This window comes from Triticum urartu, chromosome 2A (assembly GCF_056163025.1).
Source record: "Triticum urartu cultivar PI428250 chromosome 2A, HENAU_Tu73, whole genome shotgun sequence".
Lineage (NCBI taxonomy): Eukaryota > Viridiplantae > Streptophyta > Magnoliopsida > Poales > Poaceae > Triticum > Triticum urartu.
The window spans coordinates 468,255,414-468,274,014 of NC_141874.1; positions in this window are offsets into that span (position 1 = coordinate 468,255,414).

The window sequence follows — 18,601 nt, forward strand, 5'->3', positions numbered from 1 at the left end:
GGCTCCGAGGAGCCAGATATTACAACATGGGTCTCACGACCCAACATTCAAAGCATACAAACAATGGAAGAATAACATGTCTGAGTACAGACAACTACAAATGAAAAGGGTTGAGAAAACTGACTATCTACAAGATCCTGCCAAAGGTACAAGATCGTAGATGAGGTAACAAGCTAAACGCCGAAGTCCACACGGAACTACCAGTGAGACTGAAGTCTCTCTGCAAAAACATAAATTCAGCAAACGTGAGTACATATGTACTCAGCAAGACATACATTAGAACTAGCTACATATGCATCAGTATCAACAAAGGGGGTGGTGGAGTTTAACTGCAGCAAGCCCGCTTTGACTCAGTGGCTATCCTGAACTATGTCTGCAAGTAACTCTTTTGGGGTGGCGCACACGAGTCCACATATTCACCATATCAATACACCACTATGGATCCGCTCCCATCTCCCTACGAGGACGCCATCCATAGCACTCACGATTATCTTGCGCATTTTAGAATATCGACTTTCACTTGTCTATGAACTGTATAGGCAACCCAGAGGTCCTTTACCGCGGAGGCGACTATTCGAATAGATCATTTATAACCCTGCAGGGGTGTACTTCTTCACATACGCTCTCGCCACTTACTCCCATGTACACGTCTTGTATCTCGGCAACCTTCAAGCGGAAGCCTGGCGAGGGAGTTATCCACGACCTGACTATACACACAAGTCTCTAGTCCAGGTTTATCGCCTATTTGGGTTCCATCTGCAAGGAGATCCGGCCGGGGTTTCGCTCACAGCCCCAAACGATGAGAGCAGGGTTCCCGAGGCACCAAACGGGTGTCTCTGTACACCGTGCCTCATGTCTCTACCACATCATAGCACCCCTAGGGCCAGCACTACGCACGACCCCCAACACATATCCTACAAACACCAGAAACTAGTTGCAACTCCTAGACAGAGATCGAGGCGATTAATAAGCCGAGAGGGGTCGACTTACCGGAACCCAATGTGTGGTAGTAACTGTTCATGGATCACAAACAAAGAACTCATTTCTTGAGGAGTGTACTCCTACATGGCCTCTCACCACTACCTTTACCATATCGTGTTCACACACTTAGCTCTCAACAGAAAGACCTGTTCACCACATTCCAATTCATCCCCGATGAATCAGACCTGACTCAACTCTAAGCAGTAGCAGGCATGACAACAAGCATGAATGAGTAGGCACATCCGGGATCACACAACTCCTACTCATGCTAGTGGGTTTCATTTATTTACTGTGGCAAAGACAGGTCATGCAGAGGAAAGGGGTTCAACTACCGCAGCCTGTAACAGTTGAAGCGTTGTTGTCTTAATGCAGTAAAAGAGAGCAGAAGCTAGAGAGTGGGATTGTATCGGGATGAACAAGGGGGTTTTTCTTTCCTGGCACTTCTGAAGATAGTATAGGTCTTCATCGGTGTCATCGATCTCATCGTCGGAACCACGTCTACTGAGAGGGGACAAAGACCGGCAACAAAGAAGGAACACAATCAATGCAATGCAGCAATATGATGCATGATCATGACATGGCAATATGTTGTGGTCTGTGCTAATGCAACTAGCAACAATTTAAATGAAGTTTGTTTGAATCCAAGATTCAAATTCAAACACCATATGTGATTATTCATATGCCATTTAAGTGATTTCACTTATACAGTAGGTATAAGTTGCTTGGACATGCATGAAACCAGTACAAATGGATACATTGGATTTTTCTGATAATTTTTCATATATAAATCTTTTCAATCTGAGTTATAGATTATTTTCTATGATTTTTAGAAGTTCTAAACATTTTCTGGAATTTCCAAATCATTCAGAATTAGAAATAATCCAGGAAAATGATTACTGCGTCATCAATGTGTCATGCTGACGTCAGCTAGTCAACAACTTCATCCCAGGTCAAACCTGATGGCTGGGTGCTACATGTCAGTCACACAGTGGCTAACATGATTTAGTTAAAATGTAATTATCAGTAAACACGGTTGGGGCCCAACGGTCAGTGGGTTAACTAACTAGTAATTAGGCCCTAATGATGGTCCCACGTCAGCGGGTTAGTGTCGGCGATAACCGAAGCATGGCGGCGTTCGCCGTCCGGCCAACTCTGGCGTCGGGAGGACGTGCGGCTGGTATCGTTGGAACGGCCGCGACGCGGCGCGTCCAGCGTTGGCTGCAGTTGCGGCTGGGGTGGCCAGTAGCGGCAACTGCAGCGAGAGAGGCGGCGGCCGGAGCTTAGGCACCGACGAAGACGATGCTTTGGTGCAGCTACGTATGAACCGATGGGTGCTTTCGGCTCCTGGGAACATCATAATCCCAAGGGCGTGCTCAGGCGCGAGCTAAGGCATCTATGGCCACGGCGGCGCCATGGCCGGCGGCAACAAGCTCACGGCCACGACGGCTAGGCGGGTTAGAGGACGAAATTGATAGCGGTTCTAGTGGGGAAAGATTCATCAGCTCACACAGATGCAGAGTAGTTGGTCAGCACGCTCGGGGGAGTCCGGGAGCCAGCGAATTGGCAACGGGGAGGTCCGGTGACCAATGGTGGAGAAGACGGCGATGGCATCGCTGCGGTGCCTCCGGGATCGCCTGCTTCGTCGTCGAGTAGCCTTGTGTCGTCGTGGAGCTCTGGACACGGTCGGAGAAGCGAGGGGGAGGCGGTGGGCGCGGCGGTGCTCATCGGCGTTCTCGGGTGCTCTCGAACAGAGAGAAGGGAGGGAGCAGAGGAGGGGATGAGCTCGAGGGAGGTCTAGAGAGAGGAGGGGAAAGCGAGAGGGGCCAGCGCATTCTCCAGACACTGTTGGGATGAAGGGGAGCTTGCCAGGGTGAAGCAGGATCTGGCATGGCCGGCGCCTTGCTCTGGTTCGCCTCTGCCTTCTGGTAGGGTTAGAATACAAGGATGCCCTTGTGGGCTGGGCCTCCTGTGCTGTGCTAGGTGGCTGTGCCAGGTGGGCTACAGCTAAACACTTCTCTCTCTCCCTTTTCTGTTTTCTAATATGCTTTTGTTTTCTAATTGTTTGCCTCTGTTTCGATTTAGTTTAACACCAAATCATTTCTTATAAATTCTGGAAAAACTTTGAGGACGCAAAATGGATTATTACACAGCCCCACCATATTTTCCAAAATTATTGGAGCTATAATATTACTTATAGAATTTTACAACTCCAATTCAAATAAGTAGTCAGTTAATTCAAAGACCTAAAATGCCAATGAAAAATATGCATCATCACAAGATAAGGTTTTCACCTTTTTCCCTAAATTATGAACATTTTTAAGGGAATTTTGGGATCATTGAAAATATTTATAGGTTGAACCTATTTGAATTCCATTTCATTCTAGGGTTGAACATCCCCCATTTCAAATTCATTTGAAATTAAACATGATGACATGAATGCTTATGTAACTAACTGCAACCAAATTCTAGGGCTATGACAACTGGCCACCAGTGCAAATAAATGCGGCAGCGAAACAAGTCCATAATTGAAGCAACTTCAGAAGAGCTCAAGAAACATTATCCTGGGTATCTACCATGTTCGCAATAAGCTTAGCAATCTTATTAGCTTTGTCCTGTTTGGCACTAAAATCCTCCAACGCTTGTTGTTGCACCAGAAAGTATACATTTGAATGCTCCAGGGACTTCCGCGGTCCATCCGCTTCTTGTCACAACATAGCTGATCGATGTCTTGCAGCTTGTAGTTGAGACTCAAGAAACCGAACTGATTTAGACAGTGAGTTTGAATAGCTTGTGCAAGCAGTAGTGGCCAGTAACTCGAACACTAAACCAAGACAGGACTTTGGGGAAACCCTAAGGAAACTGACTTTTTCTTTGTTATTTTTTTTCTTTCCTCACCTTGAGGAAACCCTGTATGTGTTTGCTTTATTTTTAATAAAATGTTGTGGGGTGTAAGCCCTGCAGTCTTCATGGTCAAAAAAAAGACAGGACTTTGGGGTTGTCTCACTGTCTTCAAGATAGGTTTCCTTAGTTGTTTTATCAGCTTTGTTGGAGACCAACAAGGATGTCTCACTATCCTGAACCTTATATGCATTACTTCCTTTACAATTGCTTAATAAGGCACTCTTCCCCAATATTCTGTCAGCATTCTAAAAGAAAAAACAAGCAGACACATAATAGGTTTAGCTTGTATTAGTATATGCATTTCGGTGAACCAGTTCATCAGTGAGGTGGACAGGATTAAACTACCAAGTCTTCTATTGCCAAGTAGTACACAATGAAAGCATCAAACAAACATATATCTATGTCCTATGGTCACTTCATTGTCTTGCCAAATCCAAATAGAGACACGTTTCAAATCATATCAGTTCAAAACAAAGCAGCACTGAAAGAATACAAAGTGTGGGAAACTACACGGCACAACAAGATTTCAGATGGGTACCATGAGTCTACATGTACAACAACACTATTGGCTCTGTTGCGATGCTAGTAATGTGCATGATATGAGAAGTCAACTGTATACACAATTGAAATTGAAATCAACAGAGCTATTTGTTGGAAATATGCCCTAGAGGCAATAATAAATTAGTTATTATTATATTTCCTTGTTCATGATAATCGTTTATTATCCATGCTAGAATTGTATTGATAGGAAACTCAGATACATGTGTGGATACATAGACAACACCATGTCCCAAGTTAGCCTCTAGTTCACTAGCTCGTTGATCGATAGATGGTTACGGTTTCCTGACTATGGACATTGGATGTCGTTGATGACGGGATCACATCATAGGAGAATGATGTGATGGACAAGACCCAATCCTAAGCCTAACACAAGATCGTGTAGTTCGTATGCTAAAGCTTTTCTAATGTCAAGTATCATTTCCTTAGACCATGAGATTGTGCAACTCCCGGATACTGTAGGAATGCTTTGGGTGTACCAAACGTCACAACGTAACTGGGTGGCTAAAAGGTGCACTGCGGGTATCTCCGAAAGTGTCTGTTGGGTTGGCACGAATCGAGACTGGTATTTGTCACTCCATGTAACGGAGAGCTCTGGGCCCACTCGGTAGGACATCATCATAATGTGCACAATGTGACCAAGGAGTTGATCACGGGATGATGTGTTACAGAACGAGTAAAGAGACTTGCCGGTAACGAGATTGAACGAGGTATCTGGATGCCGACGATCGAATCTCAGGCAAGTATCGTACTGATAGACAAAGGGAATTGTATATGGGATTGACTGAGTCCTCGACATCGTGGTTCAGCCGATGAGATCATCGTGGAACATGTGGGAGCCAACATGGGTATCCAGATCCCGCTGTTGGTTATTGACCAGAGAGATGTCTCGGTCATGTCTGCATGGTTCCCGAACCCGTAGGGTCTACACACTTAAGGTTCGATGACGCTAGGGTTATTAGGAAGACTTGTATGTGATTACCAAATGTTGTTTGGAGTCCCGGATGAGATCCCGGACGTCACGAGGAGTTCCGGAATGGTCCAGAGGTAAAGATTTATGTATGAAAGTTATTGTTCGGTTTTTTCGGCATTGTACCAGGAAGCTTCCGGAAGGTTCCGGAGGGGTCTGGAGGTCCAGAAAATGTTCCACCACGTCCAATACAGCAGCATGGGCTGTAGGGGGGCTCCCTAGCCTTAATGGGCCAGGGGCACCAGCCCCCCCCAATGCCCATGCGCATGGGAGAGGGGAAACCCTAAGGGGGAGGGCCTCCGCTTGACTTGGCAGGCACTCCTCCCCCCCTTGGCCGCCGGCCCCAACCCTAGATGGGATCTAGGGGGGCCGGCCCCCTCTCTCCCCACCTATAAATAGTGTAGGTGTGGGAGGGTGGCCACACCCTTGCACCTGGCGCAGCCCCTCCCCTCCAATACCTCTCCTCCTCCGCGTGAGCATGGCGAAGCCCTACCGGAGAACTGCCACTCCATCACCACCACGCCGTTGTGCTGCTGTTGGACTATCTTCCTCAACCTCTCCCTCCTCCTTGCTGGATCTAGGCGCGGGAGACTTCTCCGTTCCGTACATGTGTTGAACGCGGAGGTGTCGTCCGTTCGGCGCTTGGATCATCGGTGATTTGGATCACGACGAGTACGACTCCATCAACCCCGTTCTCTTGAACGCTTCCGCTTAGCGATCTTCAAGGGTATGAAGATGCACTCCCTCTCTCTCGTTGCTAGTATCTCCTGGATTGATCTTGGTGACACGTAGGAAATTTTTTAATTATTGCTATGTTCGCCAACAGTGGCATCATGAGCTAGGTCTATGCGTAGATTCTATGCACGAGTAGAACACAAAGTAGTTGTGGGCGATGATTTGTTCAATTTGCTTGATGTTACTAGTCTTATCTTGATTCGGCGGCATTGTTGGATGAAGCGGCCCGGACCGTCCTTACACGTACTCTTACGTGAGACAGGTTCCACCGACTGACATGCACTAGTTGCATAAGGTGGCTAGCGGGTGTCTGTCTCTCCCACTTTAGTTGGATCGGATTCGATGAAAAGGGTCCTTATGAAGGGTAAATAGCAATTGGCATATCACCGTTGTGGTTTTGCGTAGGTAAGAAACGTTCTTGCTAGAAACCCATAGCAGCCACGTAAAACATGCAACAACAATTAGAGGACGTCTAACTTGTTTTTGTAGGGTATGCTATGTGATGTGATATGGCCAAAAGGATGTGATGAATGATATAGGTGATGTATGAGATTGATCATGTTCTTGTAATAGGAATCACGATTTGCATGTCGATGAGTATGACAACCGGCAGGAGCCATAGGAGTTGTCTTAATTTATTTATGACATGTGTCTTAATAAAAACGCCATGTAATTACTTTACTCTATTGCTAACCGTTAGCCATAGTAGTAGAAGTAATAGTTGGCGAGGCAACTTCATGAAGACACGATGATGGAGATCATGATGATGGAGATCATGGTGTCATGTCGGTGACGATGGTGTTCATGCCGCGCCTCAAAGACGGAGATCAAAGGCGCAAGATGATATTGGACATATCATGTCACTTTATGATTTGCATGTGATGTTTGTCATGTTTACATCTTTTTTGCTTTGAACGATGGTAGCATAAATAAGATGATCCCTTGCAATAATTTCAAGAAAGTGTTCCCCCTAACTATGCACCGTTGCTAAGGTCCGTTGTTCCGAAGCACCATGTGATGATCGGGTGTAATAAGTTCTAACGTTCGCATACAACGGGTGTAAGCCGGATTTACACACGCAATACACTTAGGTTAACTTGACGAGCCTAGCATGTACAGACATGGCCTCGGAACACGAAAGACCGAAAGGTCGAACATGAGTCGTATAGTGGATACGATCAAGATGAAGATGTTCACCGATGATGACTAGTCCGTCTCACGTGATGATCGGACACGGCCTAGTTGACTCGGATCATGTATCACTTAGATGACTAGAGGGATGTCTATTTAAGTGGGAGTTCATTGAATAATTTGATTAGATGAACTTAATTATCATGAACATAGTCAAAAGGTCTTTGCAAATTATGTCGTAGCTCACGCTTTGGTTCTACTGTTTTAGATATGTTCCTAGAGAAAATTTAGATGAGAGTTGACAGTAGCAATTATGCAGACTAGGTCCGTGAACTGAGGATTGTCCTCATTGCTGCACAGAAGGGCTATGTCCTTAATGCACCGCTCAGTGCGTTGAACCTCGAGCGTCGTCTGTAGATGTTGGGAAACATCTGACATACACGTTTTGATGACTACGTGATAGTTCAGTGCGTAATGCTAACAGTTTCGAATTATGGCACCAAAGACGTTTTTGAAACGTCGCAGAACATATGAGATGTTCCAAAGACTAAAATTGGAATTTCAGACTAGTGCTCACGTCAAGAGGTATGAGACCTCTGACAAGTTTCTTAAGCCTGCAAACTAAGGGAGAAAAACTCAATCGTTGAGCATGTACTCAGATTGTCAGAGTACTGCAATTGCTTGAATTGAGTGGGAGTTAATCTTCCAGATGAGAAAGTGATGGTTCTCCATAGTGACTGCCACCAAGCTATTGGAGCTACGTGATGAACTATAACATATCAGGGTTAGACTTGATGGTCCTTGAGCAACTCGCGATGTTTGACACCGCGAAAGTAGAAATCAAGTAGGAGCATCAATTGTTGATGGTTAAAACACTAGTTTCAAGAAGGGCAAGGGAAATAAGGGATACTTCATGAGACGGCAAATCAATTGCTGCTCTAGTGAAGAAACCCAAGGTTGAACCAAACCCGAGACTAAGTGCTTCTATAATGAGGGGAACGGTCACTGAAGTAGAACTACCCTAGATACTTGGTAGATGAGAAGGCTGGCAAGGTCGAGAGAAGTATTTTAGATATACGTCATATTATTGTGTACTTTACTAGTACTCATAGTAGCACCAGGGTAATAAATACCGGTTCGGTTGCTAAGCGTTAGTAACTCAAAATAAAAGGCTGTGGAGACTAGCTAAAGGTGAGATGACGATATGTGTTGGAAGTGTTTCCAAGGTTGATGCGATCAAACATCGCACGCTCCCTCTACCATCGAGATTGGTGTTAAACCGAAATAATTGTTATTTGGTGTTTGCGTTGAGCATAGACATGATTGGATTATGTTTATTGCAACACGGTTATTCATTTAAGGAGAATAATGGTTACTCTATTTATTTGAATAATACCTTCGATGGTCTTGCACCTAAAATGAATGGTTTATTGAATCTCGATCGTAGTGATACACATGTTCATGCCAAAAGATATAAGATAGTAATGATAGTACCACGTACTTGTGGCACTGCCATTTGAGTCATGTTGGTATAAAACACATGAAGAAGCTCCATGTCGATGGATCTTTGGTCTCACTCGTTTTGAAAAGATTGAGACATGCGGACCATGTCTATTTGTAGATATGCATGAAGAAACTCCATGCAGATGGATCATTTGGACTCACTTGATTTTGAATCACTTGAGACATGCAAATCATACCACCTGGGCAAGATGACTAAAAGGCCTCATTTTCAGTAAGATGGAACAAGAAAGCAACTTGTTGGAAGTAATACATTTTGATGTGTGCAGTCCAATGAGTGCTAAGGCATGCAGTGGATATCGTTATGTTCTTACTTCACAGATGATTCGAGTAGATGCTGCGTATATTTACTTGATGAAACACAAGTCTGAATTATTGAAAGGTTTAAGTAATTTCAGAGTGAAGTTGAAGATCGTTGTGACAAGAGGATAAAATGTGTGTGATATGATCATAGAGATGAATATCCGAGTTACGAGTTTGGCACACAATTAAGACATTATGGAAATTGTTTCACGACTAATACCACCTGGACCACCATTGTGTGATGGTGTGTCCGAACATCACAACTGCGCCCTATTGGATATGGTGCATACCATGATGTCTCTTATCGAATTACAACTATCGTTTATGGGTTAGGTATTAGAGACAATCGCACTCACTCTAAATAGGGCACCACACAATTCCGTTGAGACGACACCGTATGAACTATGGTTTAGAAAAACCCTAAGCTGTCGTTTCTTAAAAGTTTGGGGCTGCGATGCTTATGTGAAAAGGTTTCAGGCCGATAAGCTCGAACCCAAAGCGGATAAATGCATCTTCATAGAATACCCAAAATAGTTGGGTATACCTCTTATTTCAGATCCGGAAGAAAAAGTGATTGTTTCTAGAAACGGGTCCTTTCTCAAGGAAAAGTTTCTCTCGAAAGAATTGAGTGGGAGGATGGTGGAAACTTGATGAGGTTATTGAACCGTCACTTCAACTAGTGTGGAGCAGGGCACAGGAAGTTGTTCCTGTGGCACCTACACCGATTGAAGTGGAAGCTTATGATAGTGATCATGAAACTTCCGATCAAGTCACTACCAAACCTCATAGGTCGACAAGGATGCATACTACTTCAGAGTGGTATGTAATCCTGTCTTGGAAGTCATGTTGCTAGACAACAATGAACCTACAAGCTATGGAGATGCGATGGTGGGCTCGGATTCCGATGAATGGCTCGAGGCCATAAAATCCGAGAGAGGATCCATGTATAAAAACAAAGTATAGACTTTGGAAGAACTACTTGATGGTCGTAAGGCTGTTGGGTGCAGATGGTTTTTAAAAGGAAGATGGACAATGATGGTAAATGTCACCATTAAGAAAGCTCGACTTGTCGTTAAGATGTTTTCCGACAAGTTCAAAGGAGTTGACTACAATGAGACTTTCTCACTCGTAGAGATGCTAAGAGTCTGTTGGAATTATGTTAGCAGTTACTGCATTATTTATGAAATCTTGCAGATAGGATGTCAAAACATTGTTTCCTCGACGTTTTTCTTGAGGAAAGGTTGTATGTGATAAAACCAGAAGTTTTTTGACAATCCTGAAAGATGCTAACAAGTATGCGAAGCTCCAGCAATCATTCTAAGGACTGGAGTAAGCATCTCAGAGTTGGAATGTACGCTTTGATGAGATGATCAAAGATTTTGGGTTTATACAAAGTTTATGAGAAACTTGTATTTCCAAAGAAGTGAGTGGGAGCACTATAGAATTTCTGATGAGTATATGTTGTTGATTATTGTTGATCAGAAATGATGTAGAGTTTCTGGAAAGCATATAGGGTTGTTTGAAAAGTGTTTTTCAATGGAAAACCTGGATTAAGCTACTTGAACATTGAGCATCAAGATCTATAAGGATAGATCAAAATTGCTTAATAGTACTTTCAAATGAACACATACCATGACAGAATTTTGAAGGAGTTCAAACATAGATCGGCAAAGAAGGAGTTCTTGGCTGTGTTATGAGGTATGAGTATTGAGTAAAACTCAAGACCTGACCACGGCAGAATAGAGAGAAAGGACGAAGGTCGTCCCCTATGCTTTAGACGTAGGCTCTAAAGTATGTTGTGTTGTGTACCGCATCTGAAGTGTGCCAAGCCATGAGTCAGTCAAGGGGTACAAGTGTGATCTAGGAATGGATCACAGGACAACGTTCAAGGTTATCCTTAGTAACTAGTGGACTAAGGAATTTTCTCGATTATGGAGGTGGTAAAAGAGTACGTCGTAAAGGGTTACGCCGATGCAATCTTTGACACTAATCTGGATGATTATGAGTAGTAAACCGGATTCGTATAGTAGAACAGTTATTTGGAATAGCTCCAAATAGAGCGTGGTAGCTGCATATACAAGATGACATAGAGATTTGTAAAGCACACACGGATCTGAAAGGTTCAGAGCCATTGACTATAACATCTCTCACAAGCATAACATGATCAAACCCAAAACTCATTGAGTGTTAATCACATGGTAATGTGAACTAGATTATTGACTCTAGTAAACTCTTTGGGTGTTAGTGACATGGGGATGTGACCTTGAGTGTTAATCACATAGCGATGTGAACTGGATTATTGACTCTAGTGCAAGTGGGAGACTGTTGGAAATATACCCTAGAGGCAATAATAAATTAGTTATTATTATATTTCCTTGTTCATGATAATCGTTTATTATCCATGCTAGAATTGTATTGATAGGAAACTCAGATACATGTGTGGATACATAGACAACACCATGTCCCTAGTAAGCCTCTAGTTGACTAGCTCATTGATCGATAGATGGTTATGGTTTCCTGAACATGGACATTGGATGTCGTTGATGACGGGAACACATCATTAGGAGAATGATGTGATGGACAAGACCCAATCCTAAGCCTAGCACAAGATCGTGTAGTTCATATGCTAAAGCTTTTCTAATGTCAAGTATCATTTCCTTAGACCATGAGATTGTGCAACTCCCGGATACCGTAGGAATGCTTTGGGTGTACCAAACGTCACAACGTAACTGGGTGGCTATAAAGGTGCACTGCGGGTATCTCCGAAAGTGTCTGTTGGGTTGGCGCGAATCAAGACTGGGATTTGTCACTCCGTGTAATAGAGAGGTATCTCTGGGCCCAGTCGATAGGACATCATCATAATGTGCACAATGTGACCAAGGAGTTGATCACGAGATGATGTGTTACGGAACGAGTAAAGAGACTTGCCGGTAACGAGATTGAACGAGGTATCGGGATACCGACGATCGAATCTCGGGCAAGTATCGTACCGATAGACAAAGGGAATTGTATACCGGATTGACTGAATCCTTGACATCGTGGTTCATCCGATGAGATCATTGTGGAACATGTGGGAGCCAACATGGGTATCCAGATCCCGCTATTGGTTATTGACCAGAGAGATGTCTCGGTCATGTCTGCATGGTTCCCGAACCCGTAGGGTCTACACACTTAAGGTTCAATGGCGCTAGGGTTATTAGGAAGACTTGTATGTGATTACCGAATGTTGTTCGGAGTCCCGGATGAGATCCTGGACGTCACGAGGAGTTCCGGAATGGTCCGGAGGTAAAGATTTATATATGGAAAGTTGTTGTTCGGTTTTTCCGGTATTGTACTGGGAAGCTTCCGGAAGGTTCCGAGGATTCCGGAGGGGTCCGGAGGTCCGGAAAATGTTCCACCACGTCCAATACAATAGGATGGGCTGTAGGGGGCCTCGCTAGCCTTAATGGGCCAGGGGCACCAGCCCCCCCAAGGCCCATGCGCATGGGAGAGCGGAAACCCTAAGGGGGAGGGCCTCCACTTGACTTGGGAGGCATTCCTCCCCCCTTGGCCGCCACCCCCAACCCTAGATGGGATCTAGGGGGGCCGCCCCCCTCTCTCCCCACCTATAAATAGTGTAGGGGTGGGAGGGCGGCCACACCCTTGCACCTGGCGCAGCCCCTCCCCTCCAATACCTCTCCTCCTCCGCGTGAGCTTGGCGAAGCCCTGCCGGAGAAGTGCCACTCCATCACCACCACGCCATTGTGCTGCTGTTGGACTCTCTTCCTCAACCTCTCCCTCCTCCTTGATGGATCAAGGCGCGGGAGACATCTCCGTTCCGTACGTGTGTTGAACGCAGAGGTGCCGTCCGTTCGGCGCTTGGATCATCGGCGATTTGGATCACGACGAGTATGACTCCATCAACCCTATTCTCTTGAACGCTTCCGCTTACTGATCTTCAAGGGTATGAAGATGCACTCCCTCTCTCTCATTGGTAGTATCTCCTAGATTGATCTTGGTGACACGTAGGAAATTTTTGAATTATTGCTACATTCCCCAACACTATTGATAAGAGCAAACCTATTAAAGAAACATGCATGAACATACCTGCCGTGCCATTGGAGTTTCGATTGGATCCTTCAATTTAAAAATAAGTTTGTATGAGTAAATACAATGATACAAGAGCAAAGCCGTATGCATGATAGAAATGGAATCTTAAATTAGAACAGTTGTTCTTCAGGTTTAAGCACTTGTTCTACATGAATAAGACGTTCTACATGAATCTTGGTAAGACGCAAGAATATAGTACTTAAAAATGGAAAATGAGCTCATAGACCTTACCACATTCTTGGTTCGGGACCAGTACAGAACAAGGCGTTCCCAGTCATTGTCCAGTAAATGTGTCTCAGGAGAACGTAAGGGAATCTGATGAGTTTGTTTGGCAGTGAAGTATGTTTTGTTTAGGTAATTCTGATACTGCCACCAAGCATTCTTGAAGAAAGTAGAAGAATTAGCACAGGTTACCTCATCCTGAGTTTCCAAATCGGTCCTTCTCTATAGAGAAAAATGGGAAAACTTGCTGTATTATAACCATCATGGAGGTAGAATGTATAGGACAAAGCAAAGTAATTGCCATGAATAACATTACTTACACATAACATCTAGACAAACACCTGCAACTAGCATTTTCCTCCATCTTCAGTATAATATTTCCAAGATGGGAAGATACACACATAGGATTTAACAACATCAAATGCGATAGATGCTAAACTACGACTGGCTGGTTGTGCTTCCTCCACGGGAATAGGTGTTCTAATTGGTGGAGTTGGGGTTCGTCGTGGTAGTATTGGCCCTTTGGGCAGTGGAGCTGCCTTACTAACTGCTCTTGTTTGGGAGCTCTGTGGTGGGGATGGTGCTGTGTCAATAGGAACTGGGTTACTATCTACTGGGGTTGGGGTTAGATTGGGTGAAGCTAGTTCTCTGTCCATCGCAGTCGGGGTACAATTTGCGAGAGTCTGGGTTATGTGTGGTAGGGCTGGTTCTCGTGCATGTACAACCGGGGTGCTATCTCCACCAAGAGGTAGCACTGTTTTTTTTAAGACCGTGTTTTTCCTCTGCTAGATACTGGCATCACCCGCTCCAATTCAAATGGCTGATAAAAAGGAAACATAGTTGAATGTACATACATTATATGAGAGACAGATGCAATAGATAGTGTGGAAAAAAGGGGGAATGAAACAGTTGACATGTATATTGTTTAATTAAAACAGATAGCATGAAATAATTTCACATATATTGTGTTTATCTAAACTAGATAGCATAGCATAACATAATTCAAAGATATGATGAATAACTAAACATGATGGCATGACATAATTCACATACAAGTTATCTAAGTAATCAGGATCACATGATTTAATTCACATATGTGATTTATATGCTAAGCAGAGGGCATCCGCATATATGATGTCTGAACTAAGAACATGGTGTTTAATATTGTGTAAATGTTGTCTAAACTATGCAATGCAACACACCATATGTATGATATGAGCAGTATAACCATGCCAAGTTAGAGCATACACCTTGGTGGGGAAATAGGACTGGTCATCTGTCTCTGAATCCATCTCTGAGGAGCTATCGGGACCCAACAAGAGATCTGGTTCGACAGGTAGCACTATCTACTCTGAAGGCCTTGTTTTCACTCCAGATTTTTCCATCTCCCACCCAAATGGCTGATTCATAGGAAGAGTAGTTTAATGCACAAACATTGTCAACAAATGGAAATGTAAAGAAGAAAAGGATGGGGAAGATATCATTCAAATATATGATGCAAGGTTAAACAGGATGGCATTGCACATTTCACATATATTATGGCTGGCTAAAAGACATGAGAATGCATAATTCCCATATATGATATATAAACTAAACAGGTGGCATTACAGAACATGTCTAAACTAAGCAGATGACATATATGATGTCAAAAGTAGGCACTGCAAGGCAACATATGCATGATATGACTAACATCATCATGTCAAGGTAGAGCAAACACCTTGGGGTAAATAGGAGTGGTCAGCTACGTCTGAATCCGCCTCAGAACATGTCGGGGATATACCCCGCGGTATGACCCGGCCGGACTTGGCGACTCAGTGATGACCCGCCCGGATCTCTCCACTCACTGATGACCCGACCAAGCTAGGCGACTCATTGGTGACCCAGCAGGCAGGTCAGAGGAGCAACAAGACCCGGAGGCCCAGAAGGCGGTTCATGGAAGGCCGGCTCATGTTACAGTGGGCCGGTTTAATATGAAAGGCATAAGGAATATTCCCTTGAAAAGGAAGCAAGAATAGGACTCCGGTTGTAATAGAGTAGTCCTAGTCCTACTAGGACTCCACATGTAACCCGGCCCTCCAACCTATATAAGGAGGGATAGGGCACCCCAAGAGGGACATGTTTTTCACAAGTTAGGTTTAGACAGACAAGTCAATGGCTCTCGAGATAGAGCACCCTTCTAATCGTGATCATCACCATCAATATCAATGAAGCAGGCTGTAGGATTTTACCTCCACCGTGAGGGGCTGAACCTGGGTAGAAATCTCGTGTCTCTCGTCCTGCTCAACCCTTCTCAAGCTACTATGTATATGCGCTGGCCTCACGACTTAGTCCTCACACCAGGACATCTGCCATGACAAATCCACGACAGTTGGCACCCACCGTGGGGACTACACACGATGGTTTTGAGTTCTTGAAGGGATCTCTCTGAAGGATTGAGAAGCTCGCAATTCATCAGATGAAGAAAAATTCAAGAAATTAGGGTTGCATTACGTGTGCTGCCAAAAAGTGGCCGAGTTAATGATGCCGATGGGTGATCCAATTCAAAGCCAGATCAGTTTTTGGAGCTCTCGCACGTTGGCAAGACCAACTAGGTTTTTTATCAAGAGCCGCCATGATTCGGGTACACGGACAAGTTCTCCCCCAATAACGATTGTGCTACACGGTCACATCAAAGTCCTGACGCAGAAGCATTACCTTGCGTTTCCTCAAACACTACAAAAAAAGACACATCCGTGACATTTTGGGCCGAACGAATTTTTTTTCTGTCATACATATGACACTTCTATGACGATAATTGTGACAAAACCCGGTATCATCATAGATGTGGTGGGCTCCTACTTCTATGACAAAAAATAATGACAGAAAATGGGCTTTTCGTCCTGGGCGGGCCGGAGACGCAGCTGCATGACATTCTTTGGGCCGTCCATGACAGAAAAAACCATGGTAGAAGCAAGGGGGAGGAAAATTTCAGGGAGTTCCCGGTTACGGTGGGAGGTCGGGGGCCGAGCGATGCGCATTTCTCTCGTACACGTACGCGTGTGTGTGCGAGGCATTCGCTCTAACTGAACCCGAGCGAGGCGTTGGGCTCTAACTGAACCCGAGCGATTGCATAGCATGCTACGCGTTACTGAACCCGAGCGATCGATCGATGGATGTTAACTGAACCCGATTGAGCGATTCCTTCGCTACTGTTGCTAACTGAAGCCGATCGATGCTGCCTCTGGGATGAACAGTGAGCGTTGTGGGGGGGGGGGTTGGATGAACAGTGAGCGGTGGCGTTGCCTCTGGATGAACAGGACCCTGTGGTGTGGTGGAGGGCTGGATGAACAGTAGACGGTGGAGGGGTGCCCGTGGAGGGGTGGTTGAACAGGACCCCGTGGTGTGGAGGGCTGGATGAACAGTAGACAGTGGAGGGGTGGTTGAACAGTAGCCGGTGGAGTAGCGCGCGGTGGAGGCTGGATGAACAGGAGCCCGTGGAGGCTGGAGGAGGTCGACGGTGGAGATGAACAGTATCTCGTGGAGTCCCATTTTGCGGTACGCCACACCCCTCCCGATGAACAGGACCCCCGTTTCGACCGTAGGATGTCCGTTTCGTCCGTTTTGCGGTACGGCACACCCCTCCCGATCAATATGACCCCCGTTTCGACTGTAGGAGGTCCGTTTCGCCCGTTTTGCGGTAGGCCACTCCCCTCCCGATCAACAGGACCCCCGTTTCGACCGTAGGAGGTCCGTTTCCTCCGTTTGCGGTACGCCAGACCCCTCCCGATGAACATGACCCCGTTCAGGCCTCATTTCCATTGCCTGTTCCGTCCAAGCCCTCCCGATGAACACGACCACACATTTCGTTCCGACCCAGCCGGTTGGCTCCCACGCGTTCTGTTGCCTCCCGATGAACACTACGCATTCTGTTGCCTCCCCATGAACACGACGCATTCCGTTGCCTCCCCATGAACACGACGATGCTGCCTCCCCATGATCACGACGACGATGATGTTTCTCCGTTCCGACCCAGCCATGTACACGAGCCCTCGCCGTACGTATGCGCGAGTAGGCGTTCGAGACCCCGCCCGTATGTACACATACATGGCCGTATTTTCTTTCTTGCACCCTGGCCGCTGTACGTACGTGTACATGCTATGTGCGTGCCTCTACTACGACATGTATGCGCCTCTACTACAACACGTGCGTGCCTCTACATCCACCGGTATATATGTACGTACACGTTCGCGACTAGAATGACAACTCTACGTACGCTTTGACCAGGCGGGTCCCGACTGTCAGGAACTTCCTTGCCTGTGAAGATGTAGCTGGTGGGTCCCAGCAGTCAGTGGGGCGAATTGTTTTTTGCACGCACTTCCTTGCGTGCGAAGATGTAGCTGGCGGGTCCCAGCAGTCAGGGGCAAACGTTCTTTTTGCAAAATACGGTGGCCTGTCCGGTGGGTCCCCATTGTCAGGTGGAGGAATAATTATTTTGCACGTCGTAAGGAGGCACTTCCTTGCTGCGGCCGTGGACCCAGCTGTCAGCCTCTCCATGTACAGTCCACGTCCGATGGAAGCCGTTCCTTGACCATGTTGACCACGCCGCGCCGAGAGCACCAGGGCAGTGGACGACGGCGAGGCTTAGGAAGGGGATGACGCGGAGCCGGGGAAGACGCGGCAGTGGATGCCCACGCGTAGAGGAGTACGAGGGTTCACTGGTTCGCTGCGGTGTGAGGCTGTCATCGCTGCAGAATAACAGGGGGTGTGGGTGAGTAGAGGGATGGCCTGGCCAGTGGTGGGAGTAGTAGGGGGCGGTGAGGCCTCCGCCACATCGTAGCCGGCCACGGGAGGCAGGAGCACGAGGCATGACCGGCGCTGGTTTGGGCGGCTGGAGCAAGAAGACCAGAGGTTGAAAAAGCACTACGGCTGTTGGATGGACATCGTACGGTCACTGGAGCTAGAATCGTGCATATTGACTAAGTTGACAAAGCCCTCCGTCCCCGTCAACTTAGTAGGCCCACAAGTCAGCCTGCCACTATACTTGGTCCTAGCTAACATGGGGAGTATTCATTTTTTTTGTGTAATAAGGAGGCACTTCCTTGCGTGCGAAGATATAGCTGGTGGGTCCGAGCTGTCAGCGGCGGTAACGTTTTTTTCACGAAATACAGAGGCCCTTTTGGTGGGTCCCTGATGTCAGGTGGAGGAATCATT